This window comes from Kogia breviceps, chromosome 4 (assembly GCF_026419965.1).
Source record: "Kogia breviceps isolate mKogBre1 chromosome 4, mKogBre1 haplotype 1, whole genome shotgun sequence".
Taxonomy (NCBI): Eukaryota; Metazoa; Chordata; class Mammalia; order Artiodactyla; family Physeteridae; genus Kogia; species Kogia breviceps.
In genome coordinates, this window is record NC_081313.1 from 3,726,278 (window position 1) to 3,739,699 (window position 13,422).

Genomic DNA, 13,422 nt, shown 5'->3' on the forward strand with positions numbered 1-13,422 from the left:
TTAAGCTTTTTGGTTGCTGAGGCATCCTTTTCAAAGATATCCATCCCGAATAAGCATATTGCCAGCTCTATTAGATAGTTACTAGCAAAAAGGCCAGATAAGGAATTAGGCTATTTCCACCCATGAAGCTCTCTCTTCCATAAAGTCCTGGGTAATGAGATAACTGACCATCTGAGGGGCCCCACGTCTCCTTTCCCTTCCCCTAATTGCTGCGCTCATGTTTTAAATTTGCCCGTAAAGAGTGAACCAGCAGAACCCTAGGCATCCCACCCTTGACTCCAATAAAGACAGAGCCCAAGACCTGCAATCTCTCTCTCTCTTTTTCCTTCCCCATGACTTCGCTGTGTGGCTTTGGGTGTGCCCTTTTCCCTCCAGGACATATGTGTACTAAATCTTGTTTCTCAAAGTTCCCTGATGGTTCTTGCTGAAGAGTATCCTGTAATTATAATAAGAATCACAAGGGTTGGTCCAGCTACAAAATTGGCTCCCACTGGGGAAATGTCTGTAGGGTCCCCACAAGTAGTTCAGGTCTGGGCCAGTGCCCCAGGCATTCCTAGCCAAGAACATCACTATCTATGGTCTGAGACCAACACCCCCCCCCCCAAATTCATATGTTGAGGCCTTACACCAAATGAGATGGTGTTTGGATATGGGACCTTTGGGAAGTGATTGGGGTCAGTTGTGGGCATGAGGTCAAGTCTCATGACCTCTCCTCAGGCTCATGCATGTGGAGAAGGGCCATGAGAGGACACAGTGAGAAGGCAGCCGTCTGCAAGCCAGGAATGGAGCCCTCACCAGAACCCAGACATGCTGGCATCCTCATCCTGGACTTCTAGCCTGCAGAACTGTGAGAAAATAAATTTCTATTGTTTAAACTGCCTAGTCTGTGGTATTTTGTTATGGCAGCCTGAGCAGATTAAGACAGCTACTTATAATACTTCCGCTTCTAATGCCTCATTTTTCCTGAGTCTACAAAATGAAAAAACACACTATTTATAATTACAATTACTTTGTTATTATCCATTTAGGTATTAAGAAATGTTGCCCACAACCCCTCCAGAGGTGTGATTATCAATGGTGATATTCTTGACAGACATGAGATCACCACTAGATTCCAATTGTTGGTGTGTTTTACAATAGTAAATGTGAAAGACATTGGCTCTCTGAGCAAGAGAAGTTAAGTTTGAATTTTACTATAAAAAATTGGTCTAAATTATCTAGTGTTTAGTGAAATTTTTTAAAAATGTATAAGTCAGGAAGAGTTCAAGAACTTCCAAAAGACCTTTGGCTGATATGATGAAATAATCTAGAATTCTAGTTGATTCCAGAATTCTTGGGGCTCTTTTGCTACTTCTGGAGCATAACCTAAACCGTTTTTAGAAATAAAGGACTTTTCCCAAAGAGCCAGTTGGTCTTCTTTTTGAGTTTTATTGGAGTATAGTTGAATTGAAAGTTGTGTTAGCTTCATGTATAAAGCAAAGTGATTCAGTTATACATATACATATACATATATTCACTCATTTTCAGATTCATTACCCATATAGGTTATTACAGACTATTGAGTAGAGTAACTGTGCTATACAGTAGATCCTTGTTGGTTATCTATTTTACATATAGTAGTGTGTGTATGTTTCATCCCAGGCTCCGAATTTATCCCTCTCCCCACCGTCTCCCTTTTGGTAACCATAAATTTGTTTTCAATAGTTAAGTCTGTTCTATTTTGGCCTTATCCAAACCAAATACAATAACTAAACTTGAAAGCCTTCTGAATAATTCAATGGTTGACAGCTCAATATCAAAAAAAAAAAAAAAAAAAACCAATCCAAAATGGGCAGAAGACCTAAATAGACATTTCTCCAAAGAAGATACACAGATTGCCAACAAACACATGAAAGAATGCTCAACAGCATTAATCATTAGATAAATGCAAATCAAAACTACAATGGGATATCACCTCACACTGGTCAGAATGGCCATATCAAAATATCTACAAACAATAAATGCTGGAGAGAGTGGAGAGAAAAGGGAACCCTCTTGCACTGTTGGTGGGAATGTAAATTGATACAGCCACTATGGAGAACAGTATGGAGGTTCCTTAAAAAACTAAAAATAGAACTACCATATGACACAGCAATCCCACTACTGGGCATATATCCTGAGAAAACCATAATTCAAAAAGAGTCATGCACCAAAATGTGCATTGCAGCTCTATTTACAATAGCCAGAACATGGAAGCAACCTAAGTATCCATCAACAGATGAACGGATAAAGAAGATGTGGCACATATATACAATGGAATATTACTCAGCCATAAAAAGAAACAAAATTGAGTTATTTGTAGTAAGGGAATGGACCTAGAGTCTGTCATACAGAGTGAAGTAAGTCAGAAAGAGAAAAACAAATACCATATGCTAACACATATATATGGAATCTAAGAAAAAAACAAAGGTCATGAAGAACCTAGGGGCAAGAAGGGAAGAAAGACACAGACCTACTAGAGAATGGACTTGAGGATACAGGGAGGGGGAAGGGTAAGCTGTGACAAAGTGAGAGAGTGGCATGGACATATATACACTACCAAACGTAAAATAGACAGCTAGTGGGAAGCAGTCGCATAGCACAGGGAGATCAGCTCAGTGCTTTGTGACCACCTAGAGGGGTGGGATAGGGAGGGTAGGAGGGAGGGAGATGCAAGAGGGAAGAGATATGGGAACATATGTATATGTATAACTGATTCACTTTGTTATAAAGCAGAAACTAACACACCATTGTAAAGCAATTATATTCCAATAAAGATGTTAAAAATAAAATAAAATAAAATAAAAACACAAAAAAATAAAATAAAATAAAGAAAAAAATAATGCAATGGTTGAAATAAATGGTTGTATGTATTTCTAAAATTTCTCTGAATCCCTGCTTTAATTAAATGTGGATCTGAACTTTGATTCTGTGTTTTTAAGAACTATTACAGTGTGTTTTGGACTTTGAAGCTCATTATAACGTTGACAAAGTGACCCTTCACTTTGTGATCTTTTAATCACTACAATTCTGGCAAACAGACAAAGTTAGACTATTTAAGCTCCACTCATTGTTTCATTATTTTTTTTAATTTGATGTGAAATTACATCATTTTCTAAAATGTTGTCAACGTAACACAGTTTTCCATGATGTGAACAAGTATGACATTTAAAAGAGGAAATAATTTTGTATGTATTTTTTAGTAAAAAATGTTTGGGGAACGATGAGTTAAGTAAGTCTATTCCTCCACATTCTTTTTCAAGTTCAGAGTTTCTAGAACCCGTTAGTGATATCATGGTGCATCTGCAGGAAATAAGGTGTTGGACATTTCTCAAACTTCCTCTCGGCCGTTGGGTGGGACCTTGCCAATGATCAGAGGCTGCAGGCAAGGTATTCCTGGCTTTAAGTGTCGGTATCAACAGAAGGGTGAGGCACACGGCATAATTCCCCAAGAGGGAAGGGTTTGAGATGCTGCCCCAAATGGTCCATAGAAATGGGAGCAAACAGCCAAGCTTCCTTTGGTTTAGCGATAAAAGTCAATGCATTGGGAACAAGCAAAGATACGTATTTTAATTTAACAAAGACAAATATAACACAGGATCTCATGTCTGAATAAAGGAGGAAGAGCATCCTAATAATTGTGGCAATTACCCACTGGGCTTAATTAGGCAGGAATACCTGTCAATTTGGAAGCTGGATGATTCAGAAGATAGAGCCAATAAAAAAATCCTCATTGGCTCACTTGGGTGACTGACAACAGTAGTTCTGGTACTAAGTTAAAGGACTTCTAGGTAAATGATTTTATATCCTAATAATGTTCATCAAAATGAATTTTCACATTTCAAGGGTTAGAAAACAAGGAAAGAAGATCCATACTTCAATGTAGCGTCCATGGGGATTTCTGGAAAACTCTTTTATTTCATTGCATTCGACTTGGTAGTGAGAATATGCACAATTATTTTTTATTATTTACTTAAAGAGGTTTTGTAATGCTTTTTAAAATTAAAATAAAGTATGGGTTTCCCTGGTGGCGCAGTGGTTGAGAGTCCGCCTGCCGATGCAGGGGACACGGGTTCGTGCCCCGGTCCGGGAAGATCCCACATGCCGCGCGGAGCGGCTGGGTCCGTGAGCCGTGGCCACTGAGCCTGCGCGTCCGGAGCCTGTGCTCCGCAACGGGAGAGGCCACAACAGTGAGAGGCCCGCGTACCGCAAAAAAAAAAAAAAAAGAATCCTCCTGCCAATACTGGGGACATGCGTTCAAGCCCTGGTCCAGGTAGATCCCACATGCCGTGGAGCAACTAAGCTAAGCCCATACGCCACAACTACAGAGCCTGCGCTCTAGAGCCTGCGAGCCTCAATTACTGAGCCTGCGCGCCTAGAGCCCATGCTCCGCAACAAGAGAAGCCACCGCAGTGAGAAGACCACACACTGCAACGAAGACCCCATGCAGCCAAAAATAATAAACAAAATAAATAAATTTATTAAAGTGAGGGTTTGTCTGCAGGCTGTTTATCTATCTTATTACAACTAATGTAATTATAAAACAAATATCTTTCTAATACTACTGCTTTGTCATCCAATTGCAGCACAATCATTGAAAAGACATTCTTTTGCGTGTTTTCTTCTGGTCCCAGACTATGTTATGTACCCCGTCTGTAAGTTGTGTTCTCAGAAACTACACAGACCAACATCCTTGCCAATATCCAGGTGCTGAAGATGGAAACATAAGGACAAGAAACCCTTCCAAGCCATTTGTTTAGCTGTGGTTTCTGTTGTGTGTTGCATTCAAGTTTATCCCAACAGATGCAAATGTTGTTCAGGGCAGGACGCAGGATTATTCTGTTTGTGCCACAGATATGATGGGGGCTCTGCCCTGGACACCTACTTTGAATAAAGGAGCCGTGAACTTAGCCCCACAGCAAGACTCCCTAACAGGGAATGCAACCACCTCCCCTCACCTTTCAGTGACACATTTTGAACCTTGTACATGGTCTGCATGTGCAAAGAGCAGTGTGCTCAGATCTATGACTGCAAAAGTAAAGAACCGTGTTGTTCTAATTGGGAAAGACATTCACAGAATATGTACAACTACTACTAAATTCAGATGTCCTCTTGATTGAAAATCTCCTTGCTCTTAAAATACCTCCCTTGACCAAGGCCTAAAGAACAGAATGTACAAAATGGGTCATAAAATTGTGGCTGGTCGAAGCCCTAAAAGACAAGTCTCGGGTGAAAAGCAAAATGAAACAGTAACCAGAATTAAAATATCTTAGAAATATATTTTTCTCTTAAAATCTAACGGACTTTAATCTTCTAGGGAAAAAAAGAGAGAGAGTGAGAGAGAGAGAGAGAGAGACCAGATGGCACTGAGTCATGCAGTGATATGAATGTATGCGTTATTGTTGGGAGAGTGGAACTGTTTCTAGGGAAACATATTGCCCACTCAGATGTAGGCATTTGCTTTCTAATTTCAAAATGATTCCAAAAGTCATTCTTAATAGCTCGCTACTTTATGAGTAAATCACTGATACACTAATAGCCCTGATAGATCCATTTCATTTGATTAATCAAGTTGCTTGCTGCTCCTCCAATTGTTTGGATTCACAAGGGAGATTGGATTGCGTGACGCACACTTTTTCACGCAGATTCCTCTAATTACCAAGCTTTAATGCAGTTTCTGGTCAAAAACCACAAATGTATTTGATTTAAAAAATGCTTCTTTCACCACAAACAAAGCCCTTGAGGTATGCTTTTAGAGGTGGGGATGGTTTTCTTCTTCGTCATTACCTAATCTGATAAAGTACAGCCAGATGAGTCAAAGTGAAAATCCAGATGCAGAAAAATACTTTAAAAGTTTCAGAGCACTTTTTAAAATTCCTACAGGCTAGCCTATCATGCTGTGTCATGGCAAGTTTGCCATGTGTGATTTAAGCTAAATCGACAATGGGATAAGTAGAGTTAGTGCAGCTAGCTCCAATGTCCAAGTGTGAAAATTATATTTGCTGAAAATGCAGAGCACTTAAGGGCAGAATTTGCTCCACAGCATATCCTGAAACACAGATCTAATCTAGCTATGTGAAAAATGCATTATGGAGACAAGATCCTTTGGGAACCAGTTGGAAGGAGTTACCCAAGGAAAGCTCTGAATTAGCTCTTTGGAAGGAATGCGAAAAGATAGGACATAGGTAGATAGAGGGGGAGTAAAATACGTCTACAAGCCAGTGGAGTCCCCAGTCTTCTCCAGGGATTCAGGACTGAGGGACTTGAGCACCAGAAGTGACCTCAGGGTATGTGGGTTCCACAGAGAGAGAGATCTCTTCTCTGGAAGCAAACCAGAGACTTTTTTATCCTTGTCCAGGGCAAAGAGAGGTACCTTCTCCAGGACAAAGAACTCTTCAATGGAAGTGAGAGGCAAAGGAAGTCTGTATGAACAACAGTGACTTAAAACATGAGCATCTGGACGCAAGAGTAAGTGAATCCTGAGTCTTGTTATGTCAGCTAAGAAAAAAGGAAAGCCTCCACAACTGAAACGCTCTTTGAGTCTCACTATATATCATTGGTCTCTCCATGCAGCCTACCTACTTAATAGTTGATTATGTGTGGACACGATCATTTTCTTAGTCAGACATTTTCCTATAAATCTGTGGTTGCATCATTGACCTGAGACATCTGAAAAAGGAGACAAATGTAATCCAGTTAGAGTAGTCTGTCTAGTGACTGAACAAGGTTAAACAGGCAAAGAAGACTTTATTCAAGCCTTTTGCAATAGGAGAGAGAGACCAGAACTCAGTCTGACCTCAAGTCTGATAAAACCAAGAGAGGAGGGTTTTAATCTGCTGAGGTGAGGTAGTGGAAAGTACTGGAAGTTGTTAGGAGAGAGGTTGATCAGTGTGGTGTGTCCAGCACATTGAGTTATTCCTGCATCTGCAAATGTTTCTGTCTGGATTAGGTCATCTGTGTTTGCTAACTGTCACCCGTCAAAGCTAGGCTCCTATTCTCCCACAGAGACTAGGAGATAAGAGCGCTATCTTCCTTGATGATCACATTTCAAAGGTATGGCTTCCAGGTTCTTGAGAAATACATCGCTGGGCTGTAAAACTGGCAAGAATCTTTCAAAAAGAGTTCCATACATATCAAAGGTGGAGAAAATAAATTTGCAATGACGGTTTTCTGAAGCAAATGCTCAAAGAAAAGGGAGGTCAGGGGCCAAGAGTCAGGAAGGAATCTGTCTAAAGTTTAGTCAAGCTGTGGGGAATATTAACAACATATTGGGCAAGTCCATGAACTAGATAATTGAGAGATTCTGCAAAATTTCATGAAAGAAAGAGTTATATTAAAAAGATTTTTTAAGGGAGAAAACAAAAATAATCATAGTAAAGAAAAAACAGGATCCAGGGCACTGCAAACAGACAACTCATGGAAGAGTCCTCATGAAGTCTGACACAGCTGCACATGTTCACCTATAGACTGTGGATGAGCTCCTGGGCTCATGAAGCTGTATCAGGGCTTTCTGCTAACCATGCTTATCCTATTTCCTACGATCAAAATTATGAAGTGGGGCTTTTCAGTCAATAACAGTAGCTAAGCTTGAAATGCAGTGAGGGTTTATGTGCTGCAACAGGTCAGGTTTTCATGTAAGCCAGGTAGCCAGTCAGGCTACCTGGAGTAGGCGAGGTACCCATTTGGGGTTACATAAAAGGGGTACCCCTAAGACCTTGGACAGATTGTTAGATGCAGCATGTTCGCTATAGTAAGGATGCTCAAAGGTGGCAATCATGGCTTACCAAGCAGCTCCAGGGGCCTCCACTCACGATCTTGGGCAGAACAGACTCTGTAAAGAATGGATTCCATAAAGTGCTGCCCCCAGTCTCCCTTAGGGTCTGGAGATCCACACGTACAGCCCTTCATCTCAAGTACAAGACTTGGAGAAAAGCAGTGACCTGTCCACAAAGGAGTGTTTCTCAAACAGTGCCCAGCCTGAAGATAGACAGGAAGAGATGTCTAGTAGCCAATTAGGCACATAAATGTAGAGAGTGAAGAGGGAAGAGTTATGGGGACATATGTATGTGTATAACTGATTCACTTTGTTATATGGCAGGAACTAACACACCATTGTAAAGCAAGTTTACTCCAATAAAGACGTTCAAAAAAATAAATGTGGAGAGTGGAAGAGCATCTGAATATGGATGATTAAAAATCAATACAGGGCTTCCCTGGTGGCGCAGTGGTTGAGAGTCCGCCTGCCGATGCAGGGGACAGGGGTTCGTGCCCCGGTCCGGGAAGATCCCACATGCCGCGGAGCGGCTGGGCCCGTGGGGCCGTGGCCGCTGGGCCTGCGCATCCGGAGCCTGTGCTCTGCAACCGGAGAGGCCACAACAGTGAGAGGCCCGCGTACCGCAAAAAAAAAAAAAAAAAAAAAAAAATCAATACAAAAGTGTTAAGGGAGATCAGACTAGATGTGGCGGTTCAAGAAATACAGGTCACATTGTCCAGGGAGGGGCAGAGACATGCGGAGAGAGTTGAGTGTAGGGACAGAAAGACTCCCAAGGTGTGAGAGCTGGGTAGACAAGAGGAATCTTCAAAGAGGATTGAGAAGGAAACAACAGAAGCAGCAAGAACCTAGAGAGAAAAACACACACAAACAAACAAAGCAGAAACGAAGTCTGAAGGGTGTTTCAAGGTCCATGGTGTTAAGTTTATGTGGCTACCAGGAAATATGGTATGGGCCCAGTCGACTGGCTTTCTGGTTACTCACTGAGATCTTGTTGAGAAGAGTTCAGTAGTGTGGAGTATAGAACAGACTACTAAGGCTAAGGGTGCATTGATTCAAGGGTGAGGAAACAGGGCAACTAATGTAGGCCTGTATTTCTAGACACACAACCACCAAAAATAGGAGATGCTTCAGATAGTGTCTGAGAAAGGACTAAGACCAAGAGAAGGTTTGGGTTTTTTTGGTGAGTTAGTTGTTTATAATGTTGGTGTGGGTATGTTTCTATGGGGAAGAAAGCAGTGGAAAAGTACTAGTTGAAGAAAGAGTAAATGATGGACAGGGGAGGGCAGGATTCTGTAGAGCAGCCTCTGAGTATGAGTGGGGAGAAGGCAGTGGGAAAAGCCCAGAGAACATCAGTCCCAGGAAGGGGACAGAACCTCTGGGGCCTCAGTCTTGGATGCCTCTGTGTTCTCTGTGTAGCAGGCTGGAAGGACACATCTGAAGGTCAGCAGGAGCTAGCAGACTAGGAAATATTGAAAGCAACGAGGGAGGGAACTGATGACAGATACATGTTGAAGAAGGCAATGATCAGTGTTGAGGGTGCAACATGCTAGACACAGAAACACATGCTGGCCCAAAGAACACGGTTGTGTGCAATTTCTCCAACAATACTCCCTGCCCTGGTGTCTGTGAGTGGAGAAGCCAGATAGCTAAAACCATTAACAGGAAGTGATTTCCACTACAGACATGAGGGAAGGACCACGAGTAAGGCAGCTGAGGATTACCACCAGGGACATGTTGAACATGTGTATCATGAGGTCTTCCCTGGAGTATGAGGAATAGCCAGGACAGATGGGAAAAGTGCAAGGTTGGCATCAGCAGAGAGACATTTACCACCTGGTCCCACCTCCTTTTGTGGAGACACCCCAGGACCAGAACATTTCTAGTCCCCTCTGACCAGCTCCTATGCACTCACTCTTTCCCATTGAGGAGAGAGTTAGTTCACTCTTGAGTTTGGGGTGAATGTCACTGTGATGAAGCTGGACTTGGACTTGTTTGGCCTGCAGGGCCATCTTTTGGATTTTCCAATCCTCAAGGAGGCCGTTTTCCTCGCTGCTTCCTCTCCCAGATGGCCAGCTGAGCAGAGCGGGGCTTTCAGCCACACCCAGCATACCCCCATGAGAAGCCAACTTAGCTCCCTGGCTGGAGAAGTTAGGTTCAGAGTAGAACACTCAGACCTCGGGACCAGACTCCCTTCTCTAATGAGTGTTATTATAGAACAGCTTCTATTTTAATCTTCTGCAGTGATCAGTGCTTTGCATGCTACTTTGCTGCCCACAATTCTGAAGGGCAGGAGGATAAGGTAGGATGTCAATACCAAGGCCTACCGCCTCTTTCCAAACTAGTCAATCAAAAGATTTTCCTGGTTCAGTAAAACTGAAGTGGGGGCACATTGAAGTTGTGCCTTTGCCATGCACTTGACAACCTGCTCAGCAAAACACAGACACAGGCAGTGCACCCAAAAGAAATACCAGTCACAGGACCTTCTATGAGCACAGGGCCACAGGTTTCCCCTGCTTCTTCAGGGAGCCAGGGCTCACAGATTCTGGCTCAGGCTCTGAGATGAGGTTTGTATCCTTGGAGACATAGTATTACTATGATCCTACCACACTACTGGGGTTTATTCAGGAGGGAGTATAAATACAATCAATATGTACATTATCCCCAACCCCCCACACCATGATCCTACGTCACATGAGCCTACACAAAACACAACCACAGACGAAGAGGGGAAATTTGACCTAAGGAAACTACTATATCTACAGTCTGTGGCCATGAACCTGCTGGACTCTGGACCTGCCTCTGCCCACCTCCCTTCCTGCTCCAGCTACCTTGGCAATCTTCCAGTTCCTTGAACAAGCTGGCCTCTTTCCTTCCTCATGGCTTTGCACATCCTTACTCCTCATCCTTACATAAAGGCTCCTGCTTGACCTTCAGGACTCAGAGAGGCCCTCATTAACCATGACCACTGAGGTTCAGCCATTCTCCTCGATTGCAGACCTCCATAGGATTCCTTTGTAGTGCTTACCACAAATAATAATGATTTTTTCATCATTCTGGGGGGAAGTGCACTGTCTTACTAAAATGAGGGATTCTGTGATCTTGTTCACTATTGTATTTCTAGCACTCAGTACAGTGTTTGGAACACTGTAAGCACTCAAGCTATCTCTGACTGCATGAATTCTGAAGACTTTTGAATGCTCTGGTCCCACTTACTTCATGTTGCAGCTCTGCATTGGAGAATGGGCTGCCATAACCAAGGAAAGATCTTGACCATGAGACACATAGGTGGCTCAGCTCCCAAATGGCATCTAATCAGGGCAGAGAAGTCATTACCGGCACTCACACAGATGGAGCAACACAAATAGCCCCAACCTCTGTCTGTAGCTGAATCACTACATTCCTTGCCCCATCACACACCAAGAACCCACGCAAGCCCTCCATGTTCCTGCACTACTCCCCTCTGGGTCAAGGGTGATGGTGCTGGGAGGGGCAAGAGCACAAACTTAAAGGGAAGAGAACCAGCTCAGACTCAACCCTTAGGGTTTCTGCTTCAGGAACATGGGACATGACCATGCAACAAATATGGCAGAGAGCCACTAAGCAGAGGGGAAACCTCAGCTCACACCTGGCTCTGGCTCAACCCCCCCACCCCATCTACAACTAAGATGATAGTTGCTAGTACATCCATAGGAAATATGTGAATTGTGTTCCCATCAAATCCAGCTCTCCCATCAAAGACACTGGACATAGGCAGACTGTATGAGGACACTCCCACATAAGGACACCCCTTCAAGATCACAATACATAAATGTTTCACCCAATTTCATAGAGAGAGAGAAAGTTAAACCAAATAAGAAACCAGAGGAATCTGTTTCAATTGAAAGACCAATAGAAAACCTGTGAAAAAGAAACTAATGAAGAGAAATAAACAATTTATCAGGAAAAGAATTCAAATCGTTCATAATAAGAATGCTAACTGACTTAGGGACAATAATAGATGAATACAGTAAGAATTTTAACAAGGAACTAGAAAATATAAAAAGGGACCGGTCAGAACAGAAGAATAAAATAACTGAAATGAAAAACACACTGTAATGAATTAATAGAAGATTAAATGATACAGAAGATGGCATAAGTGAAAATAGAATATTGAAAAGTACCCAATCAGAAAGCAAAAAGAAAAACAAATTTAAAAAATAAGGACCATTTAAGAGATCTATGGGATAACATCAATCATATCAACATTAGTATTTTAGGGGTCTCAGAAGAAGAAGAGAGAGAGAAGGGTGTTAAAAAAGTTTTTGATAAAATTATGACTGAAGACTTTCCAAACCTGAAGGAGGAAACAAATATCCAGGTACAGGAAGTACAAAGGATCCCAAACAAGATGAACCCAAAACAGACCCACACCAACATATATCAAAGGTAAAATAGCAAAAGTTAAAATAAAGAGAAAATTTAAAGGCAACAAGAGAAAAACAAAGAGTCATATAAAAGGGGAACCCCCCATAAGGCTATCAGCTGATTTTTCTGCAGCCAGTTTTCAGGCTAGAAGGGAGTGACACAAGATATTTAAAGTGCTGAAAGGGAAAACCCTTCAAACAGGATACTCTACCCAGCAAGATTATCATTTAGAATTGAAGGAGAGATGAAGAACTAAGACAAGCAAAAACTAAAAAAAGTTCTTTAATACTAAACCTATCATTAAAGAAATGATAGTCTCTTCTAAGTGGAAAATAAACAGCTATAGCAAGAATTAAGACTCTATGGAAAAGAAAAACTCCTGTTAGTAAAGGAAACTATATAATAAAGCCTGAGTAACAACCATTTAAATAAGCTAGCATGATGATTAAAATATAAAAAGTTAAAAATCAACTATGATTATAATAATCAGTAAAGGGATAAACATGAAGATGTGAAATACAACATGAAAACACAAAATGCGGGGGAGAGGAGTAAAATATGTAGATCTTTAAAAATACGTTTGAACTTAAAGGACTACCTGTTTAAAACAAGTAGATATAGTTATAGGTCAACATATATAAACCCTGTAGTATCACAAATCAAAAACCTACAACACGTACACAAAATCTAGAGAGAAAGGAACACAAGCATACTACTAAAGAAAAGCATCAAACCAAAAGGGAAGAAACAAAAAGAAAAAAGAACAGAGAGGGACCAAAGAAACTACTGGAGAACAAGTAATAAAATGGCAATAAGTAATACCTATCAATAATTACTTTAAAGGTCAATGGACTAAATGCTCCAAACAAAAGATATAGGTTGGTTGATTGGATAAAAAAAATAAAACAAACAAAAACAAAAAACAAGAGCTATCTATAAGCTGCTTAAGAGAGACTCTCTTCAGAGCTAAAGACAAAAACTGACTGAAAGTGAGGAGGTGGAAAAATATATTTCATGCAGATGGAAACCTCAAGAAAGCAGGGGTAGCAATACTCATAATCAAACAAAATACACTCTAAAACAAAGTCTGTAACAAAAGAAAAAGAAGGGCATTATATAAGCAATACAAGAAGAAGATATTACATTTGTTAACATATATTTACCTAATACAAGAGCACCTAAATATATAAGGAAATACCAACAGACACAAAGGGAGAAAATGATAA